Raw genomic sequence first — 12,015 nt, forward strand, 5'->3', positions numbered from 1 at the left:
TTTGCTCTGGCTCCTGTTGAATATTTCAAAATTCTCCACATTCTCCAGAGATGGGACCAATGTAAATGCCTGCAGCAGCAGAAATTTTGTAGGACACTCCCTCCATCCCCTTCTTCCCCCCAATTCATGACCTCCAAAGGACCAACTCTGAAAGAGGGGGAGGAAGAAACATAAAAATGGGTTTTCTTATGTTGTCCTTGAACTTGAGGAATTGGCCAGCAGTTATTTTTTTAATACCGGATGGCCAGGGTCCAAGTAAATGTTGTGATGACCTCAAAGATCCAGCGCAGTTTGTGGCTACAAGGTCTGCGGGAGGATGGCAGTCTGCCAGCCCCCGTACATCATCTTCAGGTTGCTGTTTCTGACAGACTCATGTTAGTTATTGTAAATGAGTGACACTGCCTATAACTCACCTTTAAATCTCACCTCGTGGGCATTGGAAGATCTGCAGATGCGTGTTTGTGTGCACAAAGGCGCGTGCCCACCTACGCTCACCTGAAAAGTGCTCATCACCACCTTGACTTACCTCAGCGTGATTGACGATAATTAGGTTTTAGCTGCCTTCTGATGCAGAAATACACACCACCACAGTATGGCTGGTTCTGCCTCTGCGGTTGTACCTCTGAAAGGCTATCGATTCACGCTTTTACATTTTTAAAAGGTCATGGCAATAATTCCACTTGAATTGTGCTAAGTGAAAATAGTTTGCAGAGGTAATATGGTTCCTGCTTACTTCCAGTGTAAACAAAACGCATAGGGTTTTATATTTTTTTTTTTAGTGTATATTAATTGCATTTATTTGCCTGGCTTTTGCATCATATCGATGAACTACGTGTAAAGTTGTAAGGCAAGTGACCTTCAACATTATATGACTCTTAGTTCTGTGCAGAGATATTTTATTTTTCTATTATGTAAGATATGCTGGAAGTGCTTATCATAATACAGTGCTCACATTAAAAATTAAAAGCATAAGAATAAAAATTGCCTTTTTCCCCTTGTCCTGTCATATATCTGTCCATTTTAATAAGACAAAAATATCTACAACTCCTCGACTGCGGTATGAAACGTGCTTACTTTTTGTAAAATGTTGTCGCAGTTAAATAAACAGCCCGCTCTGGCTTGACTGAGAACAGATTGTTCCCAACAGTTCGTTTGACTAACAGGCTATATAATGCAATGAGTTAACTTATTAGAATACATAGTTACTGCAGCCCAAGTGCCCTAGAAATATGACAGGATGCTATGGATGCTATGGCATAAATTATTTCAATAGCTGTGCTGCAATTAGTGACTTTATATTCTGTCTGGTTTACAGGACTTACAACCAGGGCTACACTTAAGAAGGAGAAAGAGAGGATAAGATTTTTTGTACTGAATGAACCTTTCCATCCTCCTAGAGGTTTTTCCCCCTATGTTTGCTTTGTTTAAAATTATTTTACTGTGTCAATCATGTTTACATCAATAGAGTGCTCATGTTTTCTACCAGATTAGTGTTATGCCTTCATATGGAGCTACTGAAGAACAGAGATGAACTTTCCCACCCTACACCAATGGCTTTGCTAGGGCCAAGAGCAGTGTATGTGAGGCCATAGAAAAGTACTTCCCTCCTAATCATCTTTAGCATTAATGGTAAGTGACATATGTAGAGATGAAACTTAAACATACTATGTTCCCATGTGCCTCTGTTCAGTCCCGCTACAGTTACCATAATTCGCTCCACAATTGATTGTTAATTTACTTTAACACATGTGTCTGTAGCAAGTGGAGCTGATAAATAGTGAAAAAGTATGTGATAGGCTATCTGACCTTCTTTATATAGATGAAACACTACAGAGCTGAAATCCATTCATGCTCTCTGAACACAGTGCTGTATTCTGGTTTTCTATTCATAGTGTTGTAAATTTGTCAGCCTAATGGGACACTTTGTAAGACCTTTTCCTTTTAAAGTGCTTTAATGGGACTAGGTATTACATTGATCCAAAATCTAGCCTAACATTTCATATTGTGGAGTCTGGAATTGTGTAGTTAGCTGCATAAAAGTTAAGTCATGTTTTTTTTTTTTTTCCTTTATTCTAAGCTGAATTTTGCCAACCTGACACTCAACCTACTGTTTAAATATGGAATAAAATCAGCATGCGGTTTGGCCACCAGATTCCAAGGTTATACTGTATTTTTATCCAGTACAAATACAAGTGGAGGTGGTAAGAAGGCAGAGCACACAGCCAAACTTGCATCTTTTTTTCCCTGAAGTTGAAGGGCTGTGGCACTAGGTATGAAATAGCCACATTAGGATAGACCCAATGCCCTTCAAGGTCCGTAACCTGGATTTTGACAACTGGAACACTGACAGAATGCGATCCATGCAAGTATCCAGTGATACTTTCCTAAATTATTTCCCAGCACTCACTGATTTGCAGATAAATACTTCTTAAGCAGAAGTGATATCTCTATATTTAGTACCACTGGTGGATTTTTTTTCCCTGAAAGGATAAAGAGAACTCAGTTACTCCATATGATGGGCAGCAAACTTTGGAAACAGTTCATGTGGACATTTATGATCACTCTTACGAGCTCTTGAATGTTGGAGTTTTGTGTTGAATGAGGCTGATATTAGGTTTGGTATGTCCACAGCCCTATAGCAGCCAGAAAAATTTGAGTTTAAAGGCCAAGAGGCAGATGGGTATCTGACAAAAATGGCCAGTCAATATAAATTCTGCTCTGAGAGAAATGTGGAAATGCTGAGATGCAGTCAGGCTCTGAAATCTGTCTTTTCCTGAGCTGAATTGTGATGCAGTGATCATCTCTCTTACATGTAAATATTGTTATGACATATTATAGGTTGGGATTTTTACTGCTGTTCAAATATAATCTAGCTCTGATTTCTCCAGCCTCCCAGTATCATTCCTGATTCAGGAAGAGAAGCATTTTCCTTAAAACTGTCTCAGGCAGCAAAAGAAAATATTCTGAGAAATGCTGAGTTAGGGGACAATGGCACTAGATGAAGACTTGTGTTATAAAATCAGCATACCTGAGGGCCTTGCAAGGAACTCGACAAGCCCTATCCACAGGAGAAACTCATTGAGAGTGCAGAGTATAACGGGAACCCCCTGAATCATAAAGTGCTTTTTGTTACTCTGTGTGGTCGTGTGCCACATACAAGCCTGGGATCTACAGCGTAGAGCTCAGACAACGCACCCACAGCCCTGAATGTGTATTGATCTGTGCTGCTGCAGCTCAGTGCTTATTGCCCAGGCTTTTCCCTGCCCCTCTGTGTTACACCCATGTGCTAGGCTTTCTCTGAACAGGACTGCATCTATTCCAACAAAAGCTATCAATCTGTGACATTGTTTATAACGGGGAGAAAAAGTCAACATCAGAAATCTTTTCAGTAGCAACCGCTGAGATTTATCATGGCTTGGATTTCTCCGAGGGGTGACAGTAAGGTGACAGAATGAGCTGTCCCCTGATTTCTTTTTTTGTTTATTGGTTCTCTGCATATGAAAAAGCTCTATAAATAATCACCAATGCAGGCTGGTACAATTGTTAAAGACTTTTAACCTGCTGGCTATAGCCCTCTTTTGAAGTGGTCTTTTCCTCCCTTGTTAATAGGCGGGCACTGGTGCTGCCAAAAGAAAGATGGCAGAAGTCTGGAGCACATTGGTTGTGTACTTGGTGAACTTCTGCTGCGGAGAAATGTCAAGGTCAGAACATGATTGAGGAACCTTCTTCCTCTCATGAAGTTGCTGTTTCTGTACGATATTGTTTTCCACTGTAGAAGGTTCTCTTAAAAATGAGGTTGAGATCCCTAAAGAAATTGCTTCAATCAGCAACAGTGCTTAATGACTGTTAATGGGAAGTGGAGATAGGATAGTAAGTGTTACTTTGATTAATAAGAGAACTGCGGAGAATTTAAATTGTGCCACTGATGGATTATTTTCTTCAAGCTTGATAAGCGCTTCTCATTTGTTCTTAAATTTGGTCAATACTGTTAAAGACAGCAAAATGAAGTATAATTAATTCTATTACTGCTACTCAGACCCAGTGTTACAGGGAAACAGATTGTGATGCAGACAACAATGTTAGGTAGCACTTCTGACAGGTTTATCATATGAGGAGTTGTCAATCCTCATCAGGAGAGAATCTTTTCTCCTCCGCAGTTTGAAACTGCCCAGCACTAGTTGCCTTTCTTAGAATGTGTTGATCTGTTTGAATCTGCCGCAGAAATATTTGCAGTAAAGTAACTGATTCTGATGTGTGTGGACAAAACAAACAGTTCCAGTTTATACCTCACCTGATACATGGGGATATTGCTATTGGAGTTTGAGTGTATCACTGCAGATACTGATTATGCAGTAGTAGCACTTACATAAATAGATCTGTTGAGTTTAGTATTGCAGTATAAGGCCCTATGAAAACCTTGGACGTTAAAGGGCTTGAGAGGAAGGGGTGAGCTGAGTTTTTTCCACTCCAAGACAATACATTTTATTTGCAGACCCCACGTCCTGTGAATTTTACCTCTCTACAAGCTGTTAGGGTCCAGCGCAGTAACTAAGACAATTATTACAATACTATTTTCCCAAAGATATTTTCTGTTTCATAGTAGTATGTGTTTCTCACCAATCTTGAAGTTCAGCCTGTGTATAATGTTTCAACATGGCCTTATTAGGTAATAAATAATCATATTATAGCAGCAACTACTCCAGTTTGATCCTTGTATCAGGCATTGCCTAGTTTTCCCTCAGGAAAGCTCCCACACATATTTGAATGCTATTTTGAAGGAGAATTCTCTTTCCCTTGGAGCAGCAAGTCCCTGTCATCTGTAAGAGGTCTCACATGCATTTGCAAATTTCTCATCTCCTGCCACAGCGGGACATGATCCTACTGAGGATGGGAATTGCTAATCCAATATAGGTATTTAGTGAGAAGGTAGCATAGACTCCATGCTGGTGTACCTATGAAATATCATTATGCTTTTGAAATAATCTGTTTGCATGATAGAAAAAGTAGGGAAAATATACTGAGAAATGCAGTTTATTCAGAGACCTTTGTGCCACTTCTGAAATCAGATTTTAGCTAAAGGTGATCAGCAGCTCATCCATTCTGCCATCTCCGAAGAAATCCAGGCTATGTGCAAAGGAATAAGGAAATTGTTCTGTGCTTTCACTAGTGGTGGCTGCAATTATTGCTTAATTTAACAGACTCTGCCTACTTCAAAGTCCATGCTTCTCCAGTTCTGACTGCAGAAAGTCATTGTGTGAGTTATTTCGAATTAATTTGAAACCAGAATGTGTTGGCTAATAGTGTAGTTATAAAACCACTGAAGGTCTAATTCTGTTATTAAAAATGTAAAGCTTATGTATTATGAATAAAGAGTTCATTCTCTTCCAAGGATATTCCATAAACATAATTTCTGAAAGTACTGCAAACACAGAAAATGTATTTCAGGCGTGAATTTGGGTGCAATGGTCTGTACTCCAGAGTGCAAAAATACATTAGAAGTGTCAGGTGGAAGGTTATGTTTAAAACTTAGAAGCATAGAACAAAAGCCAGTGACAACTCCTTTGTCTCTGACAGTCCCTGTTTGTAGTTCTGCTGGCATTCCATGCAGCAAAGGGAGCAAGTAAACACCTTTCGTTAACTTAAAATATTTGCAAATGTTTTAAGGTGGCTCATAGAGACTGTGGTGGCCTGACTGAATCCTTCCATCATTGATACTTTCTTGCAGATAACCAGGGTAAATATTGACCCTGATTACTAGAGACCCTTTATTTCAACAGGAAAGGATGTCAAAGGTGTCATAATTATGGCAACTAAAGAGATGGCACCCACCATACAAATAGCAGTGTCAGAGTACTGACAGTCTTTGTTCTTAAGGCAGCTGCAGAGTGGTGTCTGCATCCAGTATAGACAATGCATTTACGCATGTTTCAAGAAGGCTCTTAGATCAAACCAGAAACCTTGTGCATCAGTAGTCTTTCTACAGAGGACCATTTATCTCGGTGAGCCAGCAGCTTTCTGAAAGATGGCAGCTGGTGTCGTTTGTTGCCTCTAGTGCACCAAAGACAAGGAAACTTTAAATCTTAGATATTCTTTCTGTAGAACTAGCCAGAGGTTTGGAGGCCAAATAAACCTTTCTCTCACTTGAATTTTTCTGTTACTGCATTTTAGTGTCTGTCAGCTTGATACAAAACCCCACCTGTGTTTGTAGGTGTGAATATTTGTTTGTTGCTACTCTTTCATCATGCAGCACAATGGAAATTCTACTGGATAACTTGTTTGCAAAGTTGATTCATGGTCGAAGAAAGGTAGATCCTATATTCTACTTTACAACAACTATCCTCCAGAATTAAGGGCAATATATTTGAAGGATTTTGGTGCTGTAAATGTACTTTTCTGAAGTGTCTGGTTTATCATAAGCAAAGGCTTTGATAATGAAAGAGGACCCTGCATGTACCAAGAGCCCTGATTAAGAGAGGAGTACAGTTTGTTACAGTTAGGTACTTGGCTATCATATAAGTTTATTAAATCATATAAAATTTCAATTGATACCATAATACTCTATAAAAGATGGAGCACACAAAACTAATAATTATGCCTATTTTTTTTTCATGTGTGAGTATAGGGTTTGGTATTGTTTGTTTTGTTAAAGCTCCCATGTTCAGAAGCAAGATTGTTTATGCCAAAATAGTCTCAAAGTTAAATTTGGTAGAGGTTACTATCGCATTGAAATATAATTAATGTGGTATAAAAGCTAGTAAAATGCCAATATAATGTTATATATTGTTGGGGGGAGAGAATATACTCATATATATGTCTTTATATAGTGCATACATTTATATTTAAGTCTTTCTTCATTGTGAATATAGTTTTGTGGAAATTGAGTGACACTGTCCTGGTGCAATGTGTTTGGGCTTTGTTCAGTTGCAGGGAGATGAAGTTACTTGATTTTAGGCCTTGTTTTCCACAATACTTTTAATTTGCATAATGCTTTATAATGGCTTTCACAGTGCTTGCAAAGCCTAGATGCAACATCAGCCCCATTTTTCCCATTGGAATCAAGTCTTATTCTTCGCTGGAACACTTCTGACACTTTCTCAGTTAAATGAAACTGATGTTATCCCAGCCATGCTTTAGGTGATTGTAACTTATTTCTTCTGAGCGTATCAGAAAATATTCAGGGTGTGCCCAAAGCTTATGTTACTGTAGCTGTATTACAAATCCTTCAGTGGGCTGTTTTTTGAAGGTGGAGTTGTACTTCTGAATTTTACAGTATGTGGAAGAAAATTTCTTGATTCCTGTTTTTGACAGGGGGCAGATGTGGGTTTCATCATCTCCTGCCTTTTGGCTTCTGGTGTCATTATATTGAACCATCAAATGCAAGATTTGGCAGAAGTGTCCTGTGAGTGAGGTGAGTGGTGCTGAGCTAGCTACAAATGCATGAGCAAGAACTGGGAAAGGAGTGAAGCGCTCTCTTTCAATCAAAAGTGAATTTGAACTAACAGAGAGGGTGAAAGTTCATGAAGAACAATTTTTTAACAGATACTTTGAGGCTGTGTGGAGCTGGACTGCACTTATATGGAACCAGGAGTTGTCAGTGGTCTTGGAGATTATGTTTATCTTTACTGAAGAAGTTTCAGCAGAATTTTCGCATATTTTGGGTTGTAGTGTGTGCCCCAGAGAGAAAAAAGCCGTGAAGGAGATATGGTCAAAATTTCAAGAGCAGTTGGGGTTTTTTTGCTATATCACTGTCAGAATTCAGCAGCTTGGAGAAACTACTGTGCAATACAAGTTCCTCTCCCCCTCCTGTGTGCAGCCCTCTCCTGCTGGTCCTTTCTTTTGTCTTCTGGTAGTGCTGTAATTTATTTAGAGGAAAACTGAGGCTTTGTGTCAGTGTAATGCTACAAGCACTCCTTGAGATTTTACAGTCCTCAAAGTTCTGCAGACATCCATAGTGCAAATTATGACTGTGAGCAGCAGGGAAGAATATGAAAGAGGTAAGGAGGAACAGAAATCCCTGTGTTTTGGACATAGTTGCTCTTAGCTGGATAGATGCCTGTTGCCCTGTTGCTTTACGGCCAGTCCTGCCCTTAGATAGCTGTACATAATTTTCAAATCCACAGTGTAGGACACTTAAGCCTTGTAATGCTTTTACACTAATGAGGGTGTAGTAGATTAGCTCAGGATACATCACACAGTTTCTAAAGGGCTTTATATGTCATTTATGGCTTGTGCTACGTAAAGACTATCTCTTTTTGTATAATCTGAACATAGCTCACCACCATTTTGGACCAGGCTTGAGAATGTTATCACAATTGGCTTGCTAGGTGAAAGGCTTTTCTATTTAGCTTTTAATAGAGCAAAAGTGACTCTAAATTTGTTAATATTCTTTAGGTTATATAGGACAAATTACAGATAAGTGAATAAGTAATGAAATTTGTAATGAGAATTTCTCAAGTATGAAATGTTGGCACAAATTAATTGCAGGATTTTACAGCTATTATAGTTTATATCATAAATGCAAAAATGACTAGGGCTTTTTAATTACAGTAGGAACACACTAAATTTTTATGGAGTGCCATTTTGTTAAAGAGGTACTTTAAGCATTAAGAGCAAATGCCATCCGTAACAGTGAGCCCAGATATCTGTGCCACATCAAATAAATATGCTATTGCTATGAAATTGTTCCTCAGATACTGTAATTGACACAAAGACTAATGAGAGGCTTCTTTTCACACCTCCAGTTTACTGTGTCTTTTTCTCTTGGTCATTCTTTTTCTTAATTACTGTGTGTTTGCAGAGGGTCACAGCAAATCCCTTGGAAAAATATACAGTGCTTTTTCACTTACCCTTCAAAGCTGCACTGCGCATAGCGAAATGTTGGTGTCTCAATAGAAGTTAACGTTATTGTGGAGGGGAGGAAGGAGGACGGTTGGATGCTAATTCTTATTAAATATTTGATGTGTAGAGAAATCTAATACAGTGGAAACTCAAAGAAATCTCATTACTTGGTGGAACACATTGCATACTAAGATAGAGATGACTCAGACTCGAAAGCTAACAGGCAGATTTAGTAAGGAAGCATATCTGAAGCCATGTCCTGCTGTTCTTTTCCATTAAAATAAGAAATCTACATATCCTCTGCTACCCTGCTTATCTAGACATTTCTCAGAGTCAAGAATATGTTTAAAAAATGTCATTTCATGCTATATTCCTCTCTGGTGATGCTGTGTTAAGCTTTCCCCCTCCTCTTCTCGCACAGCTGCTCTCAGAGCTGGCTGGCTGGACAGCAGTAGGTGCTGCAGATCCTCCTCCACTTGCGCATAGCTCTGAGAGTCCCCCTGAGCCTCTCCTTCTCCAGCCAATAAATGTGTTCCACTCTGGGGCTGATGGTTTTGCTTAGGCACTTGAGACTGCAAACTCGCATCCTTTTCAGTGCCTCCTCCAACACACACCGTGTCACAGACTGCTTCCCCAGTTAAGGTCTCTAATCCATCACTCACAATTCCTTAAGGGGATTAATTAATTTTAAAAATGGTTGTGTTTCTAGGTATGCTAAATGTCCTCCCTCAAGGACAAACGCTCGTCTTTCCATTCACACGTCTCTCCTGATTCCTCTTATTGAAGTGGCTGGTATTATGCCTTGTATTATACAATACACAAACCTTCCTTGCAAGGAATTGCAAATGAACTGGTCATCAGAGAGCTTGCTCATAATTAGCTGATATTCTTTTCCTGAAGGTGAGAATTTCTGGAGTGGAGGCGGCATGCAAATACGCTGTTGTCTTACAGAGGGTGGGTAGGAAAGCTTGAAGAAAATAACCTCTGACTGGATGCTGGACTGGGACTTAAAAGTCAGCTCAGGTACTGTTTAGACAGTGTTAAAAGTGCCCTTTTTGAACTCAGAAATAATTTCCTCTTCTGCAGGTTTTTAATATGATCTGCTTCGTAAACTGTGTTCTGAATTTATGATAGAAACTGGGGCATGAAACCTGTGTATCAATATGCTTCTGTCCTTGAGACAGTGATGCTCAAAAGGAAGTTCTCTCCAATAACTAGAAGACCATACTGCTCATTGAATGCAGGCTGGCAGCTGATCTAGCTGCTGCACATCAGCTTTGCCAGACCAAGGCTTTGGACTGAGTATTCTGCACATACTTCTCTCCTCTAGACTGAGAAATCTGTCACTGAGAAAGTACTAACCAGTCTCACTTTTGCATTTGATGTATCACTGAGGTGGAATGCTGAAATCAGGTTATACGAGTTTGACCTGGCAAAAGCAGGGCGCTGAAATGTCTCCTGGAAAATGTAGGGTAACATCTAGGTCCTAATCCACACAGAGTTACAGGGATTTCCATACAGTCGCTTTTGACAGAGACTAGGTATCCCCATGTGTCTGTGATCTAACAGGGCATCCAATTGCCCATATGTCCATTGGTCTGGTGGTGCTCTGGGCTGACCAGTTGCCCTGAGGCTGTACAGTAAGGGTTCCTTCAGCTGATTCTTACTCTACAGCCCATTTCTGTGAATTACGCAGGATCTATAGCCTTTGTTAAACTTCCCCATGCTATCCACACAGTGTGGAGGGGTAAAGTGCTGCACATGCCATTTCTCCTGCCTTATTTAGTCTCCTTCCTTCATTCAAGGTCTGATGACAGTCTCCCAAACTTGCTTTTCTTGTGCTTGTGAAAACAAGTCAAGGTTACTTAAGTGTCATCCTAGAAGTTATTTGTCATAAATATGTCATTGTTTTCCTAACTACATTACCTTGAGCCCTTCCTTGCTTTCTGTGTTTGTTCCTGGTTCCTTAATTCCAAAAATAAAAATAACAAACCCACATTGCATATTGCTTATCTCCCATGTGGTGTTAAAGAGTGACTGAAGTTGGTGTAGGGGTGACCAGCGCTTCTGACTGAACCTGGTATAAGCCACCTGTGCTGGCCAGTGAGAAGGGTTGTACCTACTTCAAAGAAGTCCTGTGAAACTTCTCTCCTCCACCATTTCTGTGATATGATACCACAATCCAGTAAGACCCTGCTCTGAGAGGTCTGGGGTTAATCTAGCTGGATGAGATAAAAAAGCTAAGCAAGAAGAAAACAGCTAAACAAAAAGCCACACCAAGATTACATTTGCGTTTGTACTTATCATTGCCTGAAACATATACCTCATCAGCCAGCTCCTAAAGGGTCTTACTCCTTTCCATATGAATACAAGAAAAGAATACGTGTTCGCGGCAAATTACATTAAAAGAGGAAGAAGAGATGGCTGCTGAAAAGCTCTTATTGTAAATGAAGGGCTTTATGTTTACACAAAAACCACTCTTGGAAAAAAGTAATTTTGCTAATGAGATATTCCCATATCTCCTGGGGAGCTTTTCATTGCTAAGGCACTGTTTCAGATCCAGCACAGAGCTACAATAAAAAGCATTAACAAGTAGCTCAAAGGAGTTCATGGTTCAGCTAGCTCTGCAGTAGCAGAATCTACACAGCACATACACCACATCAGATGGCAGTGATGCACAATGTCAACATGACCAGTGGTGTTGCATGAGCAGCTCAAACTGTGTGAAGTGTGAGCTCAGTGCTGCTCACCTGTGGAAATGAGGTGTTGTAAATGAAAGCCCACGTTGCTGTATACGTCTCTACTTTCATATCAAGGTAGCTACTGTACTTGTTCCTAACGAAGGACCTGACATGTCCCAGAGCCCTCTAATTGCCACTGGATTTTCCCCAGGACTCCTGGTATCACCCAGCTGGCTGGAGCAGTTCAGATGTCCTACTAGGTGCCTGAGCCATCAGGGCTACAATGGATGACTCTGTTGACTTGCAGATGTTTTGCAATGTGATGCGAGAAGTAAACATTCCTTAAAATCTTGTTTTAAATGCAGCAATCCTAATCTCAGACAGGCTTGATTTGCTTGCTTTGGCTGCCTTTGCCAACAAAAAGCCTTATATCTTTAAATTGAGGCGTTTGATCAGATTACTCACTGATCCCTTTCTTTGGTCTGCCTTGGCTGGC

The 12,015-nt window shown here is 40.0% G+C and overlaps 1 long non-coding RNA gene across 2 annotated transcripts in view; it reads left to right on the forward strand.

Moving 5' to 3' along the window:
- Positions 1–234: 234 nt before the first annotated feature.
- Positions 235–12,015, forward strand: part of LOC128851379 (uncharacterized) — a 30,521-nt gene continuing 18,740 nt past the window's right edge. Inside the window, exons 1-3 of one of the 2 annotated variants that reach the window (XR_008448739.1) lie at positions 235–1,629; positions 3,610–3,701; positions 7,309–7,408. This is a non-coding gene — a long non-coding RNA (uncharacterized LOC128851379). The remainder of the gene's footprint in view (positions 1,630–3,609; positions 3,702–7,308; positions 7,409–12,015) is intronic. The other variant, XR_008448740.1, reaches the window with a different exon arrangement.

This window comes from Cuculus canorus, chromosome 2 (assembly GCF_017976375.1).
Source record: "Cuculus canorus isolate bCucCan1 chromosome 2, bCucCan1.pri, whole genome shotgun sequence".
In the NCBI taxonomy this organism is placed as follows: domain Eukaryota; kingdom Metazoa; phylum Chordata; class Aves; order Cuculiformes; family Cuculidae; genus Cuculus; species Cuculus canorus.